Consider the following 16986-nt stretch of genomic DNA (forward strand, 5'->3'; position numbering starts at 1 on the left):
CAATCCCTCCTGCGGGCCACTGCACCCTCCTGCTGAGAAGAGAGTGGAGGCCTTAGTTTGCCCATGCCTGATCTAGAATTTGGAAACATTTTCACAGTGCAACTTCTGCTGAGAGCAAAGCTGCAATTTGGAAATACTGTGAGAAGAAATATTCTTTTCCAAATGCTACAAAGATGACAGAACACATTCTTGCATGCCAGAGGTACCCTAAAGATATTTTAAGATATTTGATGGAATTAAATAATGAGAACCAGAACAAAAGGGCAAGTAGCTTTTCCTTCCAGAGTTCTAATTCCACTTCAGGAGGAATGGGGGTGGGGCCAAGCCAGCATTATCTGATGGTGCTTGGTACACCCTGTCCAGTGGAGGAAAAGGGGGGGGGCAAAAAACCCCATGTGATGAAGTCCAAAGAGACAACTGAGAGTGGTAAAGTATTTGCCTTTCTGACTGACAGCACAAGTAATATGAAAGCTGCATGAGATATCATAATGGCCAAGTATCCACATATTACTGCAACAGAATGTGCATCTCATGGACTAAACTTACTTCTTGATGATTTCATAAAACTGGACAACCTTCAAAAGATTTATAGAAGAGCTAAAGAAGTTATCAGAGATGTGAAAGCTACTTGTGTTATCTTCAAGAAGAAGCAAGAAGAAAAATGCACAGAATAAAATAGTGACACTGAAGCTCTGTAGTAAAACACGCTGGGGTGGACTAGTGATCATCCTTTGAAAGTTTACTAAAAAAACAAACAAAAAGCAGCTCTTCAAGCAATAGTAATAGCTGAGTATTAGGCTTGATCGATCCATGAAAAATTTGATTCTAAACTCGTTTCAATACTAGAGGGGGCAGTTTTTTCGTTTTTGTTGCTAATAACGAATTTGGCCCCCAAAATTTTTCGAAATTAATGAAAATTCGTTATTTTCTAAATTAATTCGTTAATGGCGGACGCGCATGCGCGGTGGCCCAAAAACAGCCCGAAGGGGGGGGGACTTAGGGGGCTCTCCCGCCCTCATTTTTTGAGTGATCTTCTTCAAACTTGGTACAGTGGTAGAACACATTTAACACTGATAGCTCACCAAAATGTGGAACGTTTCCCTTATCCTCTGATTTTTGGCAAATTTTCATAGCTTTTATAATAAACCTTTTTTTAATAATTGCAGTAATCTGTTCCTGGTTTGAAAGTCTTATTTCCTGTTAAATTGGGTTGTCTTTACTGTGAAAGTCATTGTTCTACTTCAGAAACTTTGTTTTTGTGGCTGAAACTTTGTTAAATTGGTGTGTGTGTGATATATATTGTGTATATATATATATATAGTCCCTGCTTGTGTGTGTGTGTGTGTGTGTGTGTGTGTGTGTGTAGGTAAAGGTAAAGGTATCCCTTGACGTTAAGTTCAGTCATGTCTGACTCTGGGGGTTGGTGCTCATCTCCATTTCTAAGCCCAAGAGCCAGTGTTGTCCATAGACACCTCCAAGGTCATGTGGCCGGCATGACTACATGGAGTGCCATTACCTTCCCAGAAACACCCAGAAAATGGGAATTCCAGACAGGAAACAATCAGGGCCAGCTAATACCTCCCAACAAAGGATTCCCCCAGGTAGGAAGCAGCCAGGCTTTGAAGCTGCAAGGCTATTCAATGCTAATCAAGGTGACCAATTGCAACATTCACACTTGCCTCCCACAGACAAGAGTTCTTTCTCCCACCCTGGACCTTCCACAGATATATAAACCCCACTTGCCTAGCTTCGCACAGACGTCAAAACCTCTATGTCTGCCACAGATGTGGGTGAAACGTCAGGAGAGAATGCTTCTGGCACATGGCCATAGAGCCCGGAATACATACCACAACAGTGTGATCCCGGCCATGAAAGCTTTCGACAACACAACCACAGTATCCATTCAAGTTCATGTAGCGTAGTATGGACTGGAGACCTGTATTGGGGGGAGGGAGGGTGCGAATCTGGGCCCCTGGGAGCAGCCGAGGACGGGCCTGGCCCACACCCCCTCGCATCCCGGGCCTCTTCCTTCCTCTTCCTTTTGTTATTTAAACTATATATTGTGAAATTATGGTGTGTTTTTTTTCATGCGTGTTCTGTGTTCAAGATAGGGAGACCAAAGAGGAAAAGCAAGGGAGGGACGGAGGCCCCAACACTTCCGGCTCCCATGCGAACTCCCCCTTGTGTGCCTTGGAGGGTGCAGCATGCGCACTGGCTCTCCCTTTCTCTATGGCTCTTTTCAGGTCGCTTGGGAACCCGAAGTGCCTCCTCCCTTTGCCTTTGTGTCCAAGAAGGAGAGAAGGACGTTGCAAGGTTTGCATTGAGGGTGTTTCTCTGGTGGGTTTGGCTTGGAAGGGGGCTCATTAAGGCCCAATTAATTAATGCACTGAGCTGAGGCGAGGCGGCGGCGGCGGCGGCCATTTCCCCCCTCCGTCTTCCTCCTCCTCCTCGGCCTCCTTCCCCCTCGCCCCCTCCCATTGGCTGAGCCTCCCATTGGCTTAGGGGCAAAAGGAAAGGAGTTTGGGTGCTTTGCAAAAGCTTTTTTTTCTTTTCGAAAAAAACGAAGAAATAAGAAAAAACGGCCTCTCGCGATTCGAAACTGCGATATCCAGACGTGTGGACAACCAAGGTTCGATATTGCTTCAAAACAATCGAAAAAAACGAATCAATAACGGTAAACGGGGAAAACGAATTATTTGAGCAAGCCTACTGAGTATTGTAAAATTCTCAGAAATATAAGGAACACTGTGCTTAATGAGAACATGTTTTGGGTTCAGCTGCAGAACTTTCTACATATTTTAACACCAGGTTTTTCAGCAATCCGCTCATTTGAATCAGACACTGAACTTTTGTCAGAAATTCCTAAACACATGGCTGATAAAAATATCTGTTTTTGAAAACCTAATCTTAACTTACAACCACTGAAAAAAGTAAAATGAAAGATTTTATTAATAAACAGGAATAATTTTTTGCCATCCAATACATGATGCTACAAATCTACTGCATTCAAGATTCAAAGGCAGTTGTGTGAGTGATGAGAATACAGCTGCTGCATTTGACTGGATTATGAAACAAGCTGCACATTTATGGTAGGACTTGATGTTGGAAAAGCACTTTCAAATGTTGCAGAATATAGAAGATCTTCAGGGATTTGGGCCTGGGTTCTGCAGAACATATCCCTCATGCAACATGGTGGTAAGGTTTCTGTACCACACAACCTCTGACGCCTCTTGCATCCTGTTCATTGCGGATTACTGCATCTTCATCTGCATGTGAAAGAATATGGTCTATGTTTGGTAATATTCATACCAAATCAAGAAATCAACTAACCTGTAAAAGGGTAGAATAAGCTTTCCTCCCCCTGCACAGCTGGAGGAGGAAAGTGGTTTACTTCCTCCTCTGAAGAGGAGACTGTTGAAAGTAGTCCCAGCTGGGAGTACTTTAAGGGGCAGAGCTTAGAGATTGACACCATACAGAAATATTCCAAGTTGTTTCCCAACAACGTGGCAGACTTGATGCAGAGAGTCCAACGATTTGTTAAGTGCAAAAAGTCCCCCCTGTGTGAATACCAGGAGCTCTTTGGCCACATGAATTTTGCTTGCAGAATAGTTGTGCCAGGCCGGGCCCTTTTTGCATAGATTATGCAATGCCATAGCTGGTATATCTTTACCTTATCATCATATCAGAGTCACATGTTCAATTAAATCCAACCTGTTAGTTTGATTTCAGTTATTTTCAAGTTTTAACGGGGTCTCCTTTTGGAGACACTACTTAATGTTGAAGGAAGCCTTGCAAGTGGCATCTGACACTTCAGGGGCATTAGGTTTTGGCATTTACTTTACTGGTGTGCCAAAGCTTGGCCCCAACATTGGCATGTCATGGGCATTACATCAGGACTAACCTTTGTGGAGTTCTTCCCCATTCTAATTGCAGTTGCTTTATGGGTTAATGATTTTGCAAATGCCACAGTACATTTTTGGTGTGACAATCTGGCTATGGTGCAAGTCATTAACACTCAACATACAGGTCCTCTAGAGTAATGGGCACCTTACAACACTTCACACTCCATTGCCTAAGACACAACATCCTATTTTAAGCATTTCACATTGTGGGAATAGACAATACATTGGCTGATACTGTCCCACATGCAGATGGAGCGCTTCAGGCAAGTAGTACCTGCCACAGATATTCAGCTGGGACCCATGCCAGACCTCTTTGGCTGGTTGGAACAACAAATTAGTAAGGGGAATGGTACTGGCTTTAGCACCAAACTCCAGGAAAACATACATCAGAGCTGTCCATGAGTTAACAGATTTCAGGCAATGTTATCCTTTAAGTGCTGCTATACCTGTCCCTTACTAACATATTGTTCAGTTTTGTATTTTATGTAAAAGGAAAGGCTTGGCACCCCAATCAATCAGTACAAAATTGTCAGCACTGGCATACTTGCTTAAGGCCCAGGGTGTCCTGGATCACACCAATGATTTTCGGTTACATAAACTAATGGCAGGGTGGTCACGTATGTACGGTCAACCCCAGGATGATAGGGAACCCCTTACAACAGACATTTTGAATGATCTTAGACAAATATGGCCACAAATTTGCACATCAAGATATGGGGAACTGCTTTTTCATGCAGCCATGTTGACAGCCTATTTTGCTGCACTCAGGGTGAGCAAACTGGTTGTCACATCAAAAACTGACCCTTTATAGTGAGCACTGCTCACCGATATTAATCTGGGACCTGAAAAGGTAGAGCTTCTTATAGGATTATTCAAAACAGACCAAAGGGCTAGGGGTTCCACCATCAAACTTACAAAATGCAGTGATGAGGACTTATGTCCGGTAAGGGCCATTGCCCACTACATTGCTGATAGAGTACTGCTTCGGGTCCCTTGTTCTGCTACCAAGATGGCACACCACTGACTAAATATCAGTTTTGGGTCATTACATCCAAGGCACTTAAGGTTCTGGGCATAACACATAACACACCATAAATTCAGAACACACTCCTTTCAGATTGGAGCCACCTCAACTGCCGCCCTTTGGGGATATGGGACTGACAAAATTAAAATGCTGGGGATATAGAAATCCAATGCCTATTGGGGATACATGCACCCCTTTTTGTTGTAGTTACACTGTTTGTCTTTACAGAGGAAGTTTTGTTGGCACATACATTGTGGGTACTGATCTGTGGCCATAGTTACATGCAGGCCCAGAAGACTCCCTATGGCCAGCATTTGGGTCTCGCCTCCATTGCCACTGTGGAATGGAAAGGCAGATGATGCCTGTGTTGGGACAGTTTGTTACCATTGTTGTTTGATTTCAGGAATGGTCCCTCTCCTGATGTTTTCGTTATCCACCTAGGTGGAAATGATTTGGGCCTGCTCAAAGGCAGAGCATTGTTTTTACAAGCATGGGCTGATTTTCACAGAATTTGGGAGGCGTGGCCCTACATCACATCTCATGGTCTGCAATGATAACACTCCTTAGGTGGCCTGGCAGCGGGAATGTTAGGAAGCTTGAAGGAACTAGAAAAAGAATTAACAGAGCCATATGCACCACATTGACCCAGGGTAAGGGGCCATACATACATCATACTGACATCACTCACAACAAATAAGAATTTCACCGAGCAGATGGGATGCATCTATTGGATATGGGCAACAACTAGTTCTTATCAGTTTTGCAGGTGGTCATTAGAGCTGTTTTGGAAGACTTGGTGGGGAATGGGGGCAAAATAGACACCTGTCCCCCAGTCCATGGCAGAAAACAGCTAGGGAACTTACAATTTGGTGTACACCCAAGGCACTCCCCTTTAGGGTGAAGGCCATTGTGGAGAAGTCAGTTATTGTTTTAATTTTGACTGTTGGAGAATGTATTTGTGTTCAGTTGACACAGTAGCTGAAACAGAAGCCATCTTGTTTCAATCCACAGTAGTGCGGTTACCAAGGAGATGAAGCTGGCTAGCTCATCAGAGGGAGAAGTGGGCGGAGCCAAGAAAAGGAAAAAAGGGCAGTTTTAAAAAGAGAAGCCAGAGAGTGTGTGTGTGTGTGTGCGTGGCTGGAGGCTTTTCAGTCAAGAAGGGCTGAGGAGACAGGCCTGGCCAAAAATCTTTAGTCAGGGCAGACTAAAGGGAGCCTAGTTAAGATCTCTAGTTGAGGAAAGACTAGTGATCAGGGATTTGATCGGTATTAGATCAAATTAAAAGCTATTATTGTAGTTGGGACATTGTTCACTAAGGAGCTCAGCTGACGTTAGAGTTTGCTACAATTTATATCATCAGTAGGAGAGTGAGAGTGGATTTACACCAAAGACTACTGTTGTGGTGGTTGTAGAGTTATTAAACCGCTTGTTTATTTAAAGTTCCATAAGTAAATCAATCAACCTGCAACCATAAGCTTTGTACGCAATAAACTTGTTGTTCTTTGTTAACAACTGACTCATTTCATTTCATCTGCGTCCGTGGAGCCAAATTTCATCGGTGATAATTCAAAAGCCTCATGTTGGTGGCAGTTACCTTAATAAATCACCTAATTGGGGAAGAATAATAATTGCAGTTACCTCAGAAAGGGAACCACAACACAGAAATCCCTAACTACCGAGACAGAGGCTGGGATCTTGAAATAAAGATCACCCCCTGTAATCCTTCCCCTCATATAAAGGTGATATATATATATAATGTAGAGGGATTAAAAGATTCAAAAATCCCCTCAGCAGTGGAAACAAGCATTTACAATTGGCTTTCACACCATCACAACATCACCATCCCAATCATCATCCATCATCACAATTACAATTGGTGGCAGCGGTGAGATCAAAAGGATTCCTCCCTTCACATCATCACCATTACACCATGAACTGAAACCCTCACCTGTGGTTCATTTAGACAAGGTGAGGGTGAAAGTAACTGGCCTAGGAATGTGTAGAGTCTGGCCTCAACAACCCTGGGGCAGACTTCTCCAACATGTTTCACTTAAAAGGTGTGCCGGGTTAGATCAACAGAGGACCCAAGTGTTTCACCCTAATAAGCTGAGGGGTAGGCTGGGCAGGGATGCTACTTTGGTTTTATCCACATCAAGTTCATTACTCCCTTAGAAATAGATACAGTTACAAAGTTAAATAGGTAACAGTTAATAAAAGTTGCCCATATTTCAACCCATAACTGTTGTGTGGTCTCTGTATTTTGCGGTTGGCAAGCAATAGCTATTTTCAATCCATGCAAACCTAAAATTTTTAGAAGTCCATGAGAAAGATGACAAAGATGAAGAAATGAAAAATAATAGCAGTAGTTCAAAAAATGAGATAGAATAAACTTCACGTATATGTTGTGACTTCTGTTTCTTTTTTTAAAATCACTACTCAAAGAGTAGACCTTCTATGGAGCTTAAATATTGAGGTGGACCTGTACTTTCTTTGCTGTTGGTGCTAAAGGGCAAATCTGATTATTTTTTATGTTGACAATTTCTTACTTTTTTGATGCTTTTGAGGGAAGGGGGTGGTTATCTGTTTTATTGCAAGGTAAAGGTAAAGGTTTTCCCCTGACATTAAGTCTAGTTGTGTCCGACTCTAGGGGTTGGTGCTCATCTCCATTTCTAAGCTGAAGAGCTGGCATTGTCTCCAAGGTCATGTGGCCGACATGACTGCATGGAACGCCATTACCTTGCTGCTGAAGCAGTACCTATTGATCTACTCACATTTGCATGTTTTTGAACTGCTAGGTTGGCAGAAGCTGAGGCTAACAGTGAGAGCTCACTCCGCTCCCTGGATTCAAACCATCGACCTTCGGTCAGCAAGTTCAGCAACTCAGTGATTTGAAGTACTGTGCCACTGGGGGCTCCTATTGCAAACTATTGCAAAATAATTTATTGCAAATGTAATACTTTTATATGCACTGCATATCATACAATTTGTAAAACTTTCTATTTGTAAAAATTTCATTTTTTTCAGAAAACAATGGAAAAACTTTTTTTTCTTATGGCTTCAAAATTTCCAGAAATTTTAATTGTCTAGTCACACCTGACATTCAAAACCCCCAAAGCAAGAGAAATGTTGCTTGTATTTCCTCAAAGTCTATCACAAGTCCCCATTTGGCAAAAAAATAAAAATTAAAACATTTCATATCATAGAACAACAGATAGTTTTTAGTCTCAGGAAATGGGAAAGTTTCATTTTTAGGGCCAAGAAAATTGCTTAGGCTAGACAAAAGATTCATAAAATGCCCTCATTTATGTTTATGACTTCAGTATTTTGGTTCTTTAAACCTGTCAAGAAAACTCATTACAGCCACAATTTTCTGTGGTGGTGTGAGAAGCTGATTTAGAAAAGCAAATAAATATATACTTATATTTGTGTGCTTTCTTTTAACATTAAGAGCTCAGCTAAATTTAGTCTTCCTGGTACCTCTTTAGTGGCTTTTTTCCTATTCAACATCAGAATCAGAAGTTCACATAGTTCACTCCCCCCAAAGGGTAGAGGGCATTCAATTGCCCAAAGAACCATCTGGATACCAGGTAGTGCTGTCAACAATCGTCAGAGTAGTTTTGCAATAATAGGTACAAAAGTATTATACTAGTGTTATAGTATGGAAAATGTGCCAGGAAACCATGGTCTTTGATTAACCCCTTGTCAATGGACTGAGATTTGTCACTATATTGTGGAATTCAGAAAGAGTAATCCTTGAACAAAATAACTGCAAAGGAAGATTGGAAAGAGAAACAGCAGAGTAGGACAGAGATAAAAGAGAAGATGAAAAGATGGAGTAACTTAAAATTATTTCTAGGTAGAATTGCGGTAGTGAAGATGAATATTCTTCCAGAAGTACTATATATATTCCAAACAATACCAATATTAAGATCTAGAAAGATATTTACAAAATGGGATAAAGATATTAAGAAGTTTATTTGGGAAAATAAAAAAGCTCGAATAAAAATTTCAAGTTTAAAAGATGACAGAAAAAGAGGGGGACTGGGACTCCCAGACCTAGAACTATATTATGAGGCGGCAGCATTGACCTGGGTGAGAGACTGGGTCACATTAGAAAAGAAAAGAATCCTAGCATTGAAGGGTGTAGAGTTGAGAAGGGGATGGCATAGCTATTTATTGAAAGACAAGATCAAAATAGAAAAAAAATTCAAAAATCACTTCATAAGGGCTGCGCTAATTAGAATATGGGATAAATACAAATTTAGATTCCACACCAAACTCCAATGTGGTTCTCACCTATAGAAGCTAATCACAGAAGAGAATCCTCAACTGATCAATGGCTTACATATAAACAATTATTAACACTCAATAATCAAGAGATAAAGCTAAAAACACATGAAGAGATAAGAAAAGTAGACCCAAATAGTAGCTGGCTTCACTATTGGCAGATTAGGGAAGAATATAAAGAAGATAAGGAGAAAGGATTCGAAACGACAGAAAAATTTTGGGATAAAATTTTGAAAATAAATACTAAATTATTAAGAATACTCTATAAACAATTACTTACTTGGGCTCTCGAGGAAGAACAAATAAAAGTAGTGATGCTAAAATGGGCTAGAGCAGTAGGTCATACAATTCGTCTTAGTCAATGGGAAGAAATTTGGGGGAAAAAACTGAGGTGGGCATACGCCACAGAAATTAAAGAAAATTGGTACAAGATGTTCCATATGTGGTATTTAACACCAAATAAGCTAGCCAGATACAGTAAAGGGAATATTAATGGAAATTGCTGGAAGTGTGGGAAACACTCAGGCACTTTCCTCCACATGTGGTGGGAGTGCAAGAAGATCAAGAAATTCTGGTATGAAATTTATAAAAAAATGATAAAAATTGTACAAAAAAAGTTTGAATTCAAGCCAGAATGTTTTTTACTAGGGATTACTGACCCAAAGATAGATAGAAATACAGATAGACTAATATTTTTTCTAACCACAGCGGCAAGAATAACTCTAGCGCAGGTCTGGAAAACAAAGGAAGTGCCTAGTATGGAGAAATGGATTAATAAAGTAATGGACGTGATGAATATGGATCTATTGACACAGAGGTTAGCACAAAACAGAAATCCCAAAAACAGCACGGATTGGAGACCCATGAAAGAGTACTTAATAAAAGAAAAAATAAACATTCACATAGAATTGATCTAAGGAAACTTCCTGGGGAAATATTAGGAATAAAAACAACATTAATAACAAATGCTGTTAAACCGTTTCTTTTAAATATAAAAGTAAACTATATGATTATGGCGGAAAATAAAGAAGACCAATTCCAGAGCTCTGGAAGTCACAAAGACTTATAGCAACTGAGAAATGATATGTATATATCTACTATTAATTTTTCCTTTTTTTTCTTTTCTTTTTTTCTACTCTTTTCTTCTCCCCTCATCTTCTCTTCTTCTTCTTTGGTTTTTCATACACGTTATGTTGGTATTTGGGTTGTGGTATCTAAAAGATACTTTTTTATTCTAAAGGGGAAAAAGACTACTGGTTGTATTAAGAAAGATACAAGTTGCTTGTAAAATGCACAATAAAAACAATGTTTAAAAAAAAACAATGGGTTCAACAGAGACAATGCTTTCTTGAAACGTTACACATATTATAACACTAGTTAACACCCCAGTTTAATAGGGGTGCTCTTGACCAGTTTATCCCATCAGTTTTTAGGTTCCTAGCCAGCATCACATCTAAGAGGAGATGTGACTTATGGCAGGTTTCAATAGGTCAACATTGAGCCCCCAACCCAGAAATCTTGCACACACTTGCATGAATTTGTGTATGTCAATATAATCTGTATGTCAGACCAGATTTCCTATGTGGCCTTTAGCAAGGCATTTAATTTCTTTTGAGGCAATGCTGTTCTTTCAGGAGGGATTTTATCAAGGATGGATTTGTCCCTTGCTTTTTCTGAATTCTAATTTTTAAAACAGACTAATAAAACTTGCCAACTTGCCTTGCAGGAATATTCTGGGGATTAATTAGTTTATGTTTCTCTAGTGCTTTGAAAATGCAAAGCCGTATACATGTTAAGAGCAAGGTCCTAATACATTACTATTTTTATAATGTAAACAAGGTGTGCTATATTTCACAGGAATGTATAACTGCTCCACTTGTAATTAAATCCCTCTTTTCAGTGTTTTGTTTTGCCTTGCAAAGGAATCTAAGAGACAGGATTCACCTTTGAATAATCAGAAAGGCAAAGAAGCCAGGGTGATGATTTATATAAAAGAGGACATGTTCACAAAGTCCAAGCTTCAAAAAGGTAGTCTTTGACACTTGACTTTTCTTTGATCAAACCCCATGGTCAGCATCACTATTTTAGAGCCTCTAGGTTCTTATGATCCATTCTAGTGGTAGCCTAGTGGTCTACCAGACTTCTTTATGTCAAGAAAACATCTTATGCCATCACCTACCTCCCACTGAGACTAAACTTTTAAAGGACATGCAGCAGTAAAAATGGTAAAAGAGTTAGTGCTTGGGTGAGGATTAAAAAAGATGGCAAAATAGTATTTGAAGGGGTCAGATGGTAGATTGAAATATGGGAATCATCTCTACCATTCTGCTCTTAGAATCCTTAAAGGATCTATGAACCAGAGAGGTTTTGCAAAAACACAAATCAGATGTGATTTGGCAGGCAGTTGTAGAATGATTTGCTGTTTAGCAACTGTGAGGGGAATATCTCCTCTCCAGTGACTGCATTCAGACATCACAATAAACCATAATTTATTTGGCTGGAAGCAAACCTAGCCTCCCTCAAGCTCTTTCCTTTCCATCTCCTCCTAAGAAATAAGAACAAGTTCAGAAGTGTTCACTTACATGTTTGATTAACTGCATCTTGTTGCATCAGCTGTACGTAACAAACCAGAATGGATCTTGAACACAAAGTGGGAGGGAAAGGAACTGAGGTCCCTTCCACACAGCTAAATAAAATCCCACAATATCTGCTTTGAACTGGAATATATGGTTGTTTATTATATTCAAGTTCCTTTTCTTTAATTTCCAATTGAATTTTACAGTTTGACCTGCTTCTTTTTCTTTTCTATGACATTCAGTTGTATTAATTTACTTCTCATGCAAGACTTTGCCATATCCAAAATTGTATACGGCGACATTCCTGGAGTTGTGTATAGTTGTACAAAATTTAAAAGATATGTTTTACATTTCTTTAAGATTTCCTCCTTCTTAGCAAATTGTCATTAAGTCTCCATGTCCATTATCTTTCTTGCCATTTTAGTTTCATTGAAATGGGGGCATGGTCAGACACTGTCCTTGGATGGATCTCAGAGTTTAATAGTGGTATAGTAAGGCTTCTTGTGGCCCAGATTATGTCGATTCTCGACAGTGAATTGTGTCTGTCTGATAGGAATGGAAAGTCCTTTCAGATCCATGATGAAATTGCCATATTTCTATAAAATCCAAACCATTTGTCAACTTCCAAAAACTTTGTGGGAGTTCTCTTCCTTTGTTTTGTTCATGGATTTTCTGTCTATATTTTGTTCTGCAACCACGTTGAAGTCTCCTAGTATGATCAGTTGTTGCAGTTTATGTTTTCAATTTCTTTGTGTATTTTGGTAAAGAAAGCAGGCTTTTGTTATCTTAGCTGGATTGTACTCAACTGAAAGCACCCTTTTTAATCTGCTTTTATTTCAGTAGGCAATAGATTTTCTTTTATATATGTTGCTACCTCCCCTGGCCTTTTCTCCAAAGACCCACAGAGAACTCCCTCCCAGACACATGAAAACATCCAACATTGCCCACCTACAAATCTCCAAACTCCCCCACTAATAACCATGTTTTCCTTTGCAGTCCCTTTCAAAATAGCAACAACTATTCCTATTCCTATTGTAGTTGTCCACCATGGTTTATGATGTTAATACAAGTATTGTATTCATTTTTGGGTTCTCCACATAAATAATAATGTATAATTGAACTGTGCAATTTATTTGTAAGAAAACATCTTTAAACTGCATAATATTATTTTCTTTTCTTTCTTTCTTTTTTTAAAAAAGGTTTTTTTTCCTTGCCTTTACTGTCTTTTTGGTAATTTTAACATCTAGCCATTTGCTTTTGCATTGAATCCAGAATACTAAGCTGGATATTTCCCATAGTTGCTTTGGTGGATTAAATGAGAAGAGTGATGTTAACAGTATGAAACAGTGTATTATTTACAGAGATTGAAAGTGCTAATGCTTTGGGTTTCAAATCTCAGAATCCCTCAGCTAACATAAAACTAATGATGCAGGCTGAGAGGAGCCTTTCCAGGAGCAGAAAGGGAACTTTTCCAGACTCTGGTTAATAACCAGAAGATACTCAGCTTCTCACAAAAAAAGCCATTTATTTGACATTGTGATCTTAATGGAGAAGTGATAAACAACATTGACAGAGGAAAATAAAACTGTGCAAATTGAGTAGTAAAAATACTGCTTTGCAGACTGGCTCACAAATTCACATTTTGTAAGCTTCCCTACAGTTTGTAGGACAAAGGGGGCGGGGGGGGGGGGGAGACAGAGAGAATTTTAACTTGAAAGGTAAGGAGGTTTTTTGTATTCTTTCATATTGTCTATAATGAAAGATGTATGAAAATGTATTGTTTGTTCAATCTGGCCACAAGAATTGCCATTTTGGTAGATTTTGTGATCAATAAGTTGGGGATATACATTCAATAGGAAAGCTATTCATAGCAGTACAGGCAGTCCCCGACTTACAAACAATTCATAGTTAAGAATGGGGGTGAGACTACAGGAAATGAGAGAAATCTACTTCTAGGAAGGGAAATTCACTACTGGAATTTATTTATTTGTGATATTTATATACCACCCTTCTCAACCCCGAAGGGGGCTCAGGGAGGTTCACAGTGTTGAAGCTTTCTTATCAATCCTTGTTTTCTCAACAAGTCATTTTTTTTCAAAATCCAAATGTCACAGGGACAGAAAGTGAAGTGAAATGTTCTTAACAAGGGCAGATATATGGCTGGAGTTACATTAAAAAAGTGCCTGTTCTGACTTACATACAAATTCAACTTAAGAACAAACCTACAGAACTTACCTTGTTTATAACTTAGGGACTGCCTGTATAGTGTCTAGCTCAGGGGTCCCCAAACTAAGGCCATGTGTGGGATGGAGCACTCCAAGGTTATTTACCTAGACCCCGCCCTAAATTTTAGACTTAGGGTTGCCCTAATTCTGAAATGACTTGAAGACACACAACAACAACAACAACAACAACAACAACAACAACAACAACAACCCTAATTAACTTGATTATCTCATCAGCCAATAGCAGGTCCATATTTCCCATTGAAAAACTGATAAGTGTATCTTGGTTAAAATTGTTCATTTTAAATATTGTATTGTTCTTTCATATTTTTTATTGCACAGCAAATAATATACTGTATGTGCAATGCACATAGGAATTGGTTCAGGGTTTTTTTCAAACTGTAGCCCGACCCCCAACAGTCTGAGGGACTGTGAACCGGCCCTCTGCTTTAAAAGTTTGAGGCCCCTGGTCTAGATCAAGGGAAGTAATAATACCACTCTATTCTGCTTTGGTCAGACCTCACCTGGAATATTGTATGAAGTTCTGGATATCAACATTGAAGAAGAATCCTGACCAGTTGTAATGCATCCAGACAAAGACAATCAAAATGGTAAAATATCTGAAAGCCAAGCTCTATGAGAAATGACTTAAGAATCTGGAAATGCTTAGTTTACAGAAGGGAAGGTGAAGAGGGAACATATTAGCCAAGCCATATTTAAATATTTGAAATGATGTCACATTGAGGAGGGGGCAAACATGTATTCTGTTGCTCTGAACACTAGAACATGAAGCATAATTTAAACTGAAATAAAATATATTCTACCTAAATATTACGAAAAACTTACTGACGGTAAGAGCTGTTCAACAGTGAAATATGTTGCCTTGAAGTATGATGGAATCTCTTTCTCTGGAGGTTTGCAAACAGGAGTCTGTAAGAAGTGCTTTGATTATGTGGTCCTGCATGGCACTTTTGATCTCTTTCAACTCTATGCTTCTATTATTCTGTGACAATAGATGTGTTGTACATAGCAGGGAGTTGTTCAAACCCACAGAAGAATTCTGAAAACAAAAGTACAGCTTTCCTATCTCTTCCTCAACCAGAGCCATCTCGAGGTAATTTTCGGGAGTAGGCGACCAGAATTTTGGCGCCCCTCCGGAATTTTGCTCCCCCCCCCAAAAAAAAATTGTTGATAAATACCAGCAGTGGCAGTGGCGGGGGAAGGCCCAGCCATCTGTCCGCATGGCCGCCCTCCTGCTCTCCCTCGCTGTCACCTGCCGCCTGCCCGTCGATGGGCCTGTGCATGTGTGCAGGCCTTTCAATCAACCAGGGGCGTTATCTTACTTGAGGGCAGCCAAGCCAGAACCCACTAGGGAAGCCTACAGGGGAACGGCGATGCCATCTTATTTGAGGGCAGCCAATCAGGACCTCACTAGGCCGACCTAGTGGCCGCACCCTCCTCCCAAAAATTGTGCCACCCCAAGGCCCCGCACATACCTTCGGCGGTATGTGGCCTTACAGGCCTAGCTCAACTCGCGAGACCTCACAAGAAGAGCTAGGCCTCAGTTGAGGCCGTCCGCGTTTGACGAGGAGGGAGCCTATGGTCCTCGCCGCCACTGCCGACAAGGGGGCACCTCGATGGCGCCCCTGGGGACAATGTGCCACAAGCGGGCACTTACATTGGCCTCTATGTTGGGCTGGCTCTGCTGCTAGGGAAGCCTACAGGGGACATTTTCCCCCCATGTGAGGCACCTTTCCCCAATGTCTCCCTCCCAATCCAACCCAGCCCATTCCAGCTTCCTCTTCCTCCTCCTCCTCCTCCTCCTTGCCTTCTTTGTGAGGGGAGACTTGGGGGGTGCCTCCATCCTTCAGCTGGGCTCCGTCCTGTGCACCGGTAAACTTTGGGAAGCCACCATGGCAGCAGCCGCGAGAGTCAGCATCTCCCCCGCCTCTTCCCCTGCTCCCTCCCCACTCGGGGGGCCCTTGGGGCAGGAGGAGGAAGAGGAGGAGAGCGGCAAGAGCAGCCCCCACTCCTGGGTGGAGGGTGGGCTGTGCGCCTGGCTGAAGTGCAAGGGAGCAGAGTGAGTGGCCCGCACTCCGTCCTGCCCCCCCTCTCTCTCTTCCCCTCCCTCCCTCTCCTTGTTTCTGCCACCCACAGAGAGCGGACGAGTGCTGGGACCACCAGGAGAGGGAGAAGGCTCCGAGGGGTGGAGAGAGGCAGAGGATTGGGGGCTGAGGAAAGGAAGGGGCCACCCAGCCGCCCCGGGATTTCCCTTCTCCTCCTGGGCTCCGTGCTTGCTTTCCTTCTCTCGCTTCCAGGTGCGTGTGTGCAGGCCTTTCAATCGACAGGTGGTGCCATCTTACTTGAGGGCAGCCAAGCCAGAACCCGCTAGGGAAGCCTACAGGGGAACGGCAGCATCATCTTATTTGAGGGCAGCCAATCAGGACCCTGCTAGGGAAGCCTACAGGGGACATTCCCCCCCCCCCCAAGCTTTTTATTTCTCTCTTGAGAGAGGTATGCTGTGCACACACACAGGCCCATTGCCCAAAAAGCATGCCTCTGTGTGAAATTTCCCATTCCAAAAGCGAATCACAACTTTGCTCTCTAGCGAGAAATAAAAAGCTTGGGGGAAAATATCCCCTGTAGGCTTCCCTAGTGGGGTCCTGATTGGCTGCCCTCAAATAAGATGGCAGCGCTGTTCCCCTGTAGGCTTCCCTAGCTGGTTCTGGCTTGGTTGCCCTAAAGTAAGATAGCAGCCCCAGTCAATTGAAAGGCCTGCGCACATGCACAGGCTCATTGACGAGCAAGCGGCAGGCGACAGCGAGGGACAGCAGGAGGGCGGCTGTGCGGATGGGTGGCTGGGCCTTCTGTCACTGGTGCCATCTCCACAGAGCCCCCACATGGTCTGCGCCACAAGCAATGGCTTAATTGGCCTTAATGTTGGACCTCCTCTGTCCTCAACAGATGTATTG

Source organism: Anolis carolinensis, chromosome 3 (assembly GCF_035594765.1).
Source record: "Anolis carolinensis isolate JA03-04 chromosome 3, rAnoCar3.1.pri, whole genome shotgun sequence".
NCBI lineage: Eukaryota > Metazoa > Chordata > Lepidosauria > Squamata > Dactyloidae > Anolis > Anolis carolinensis.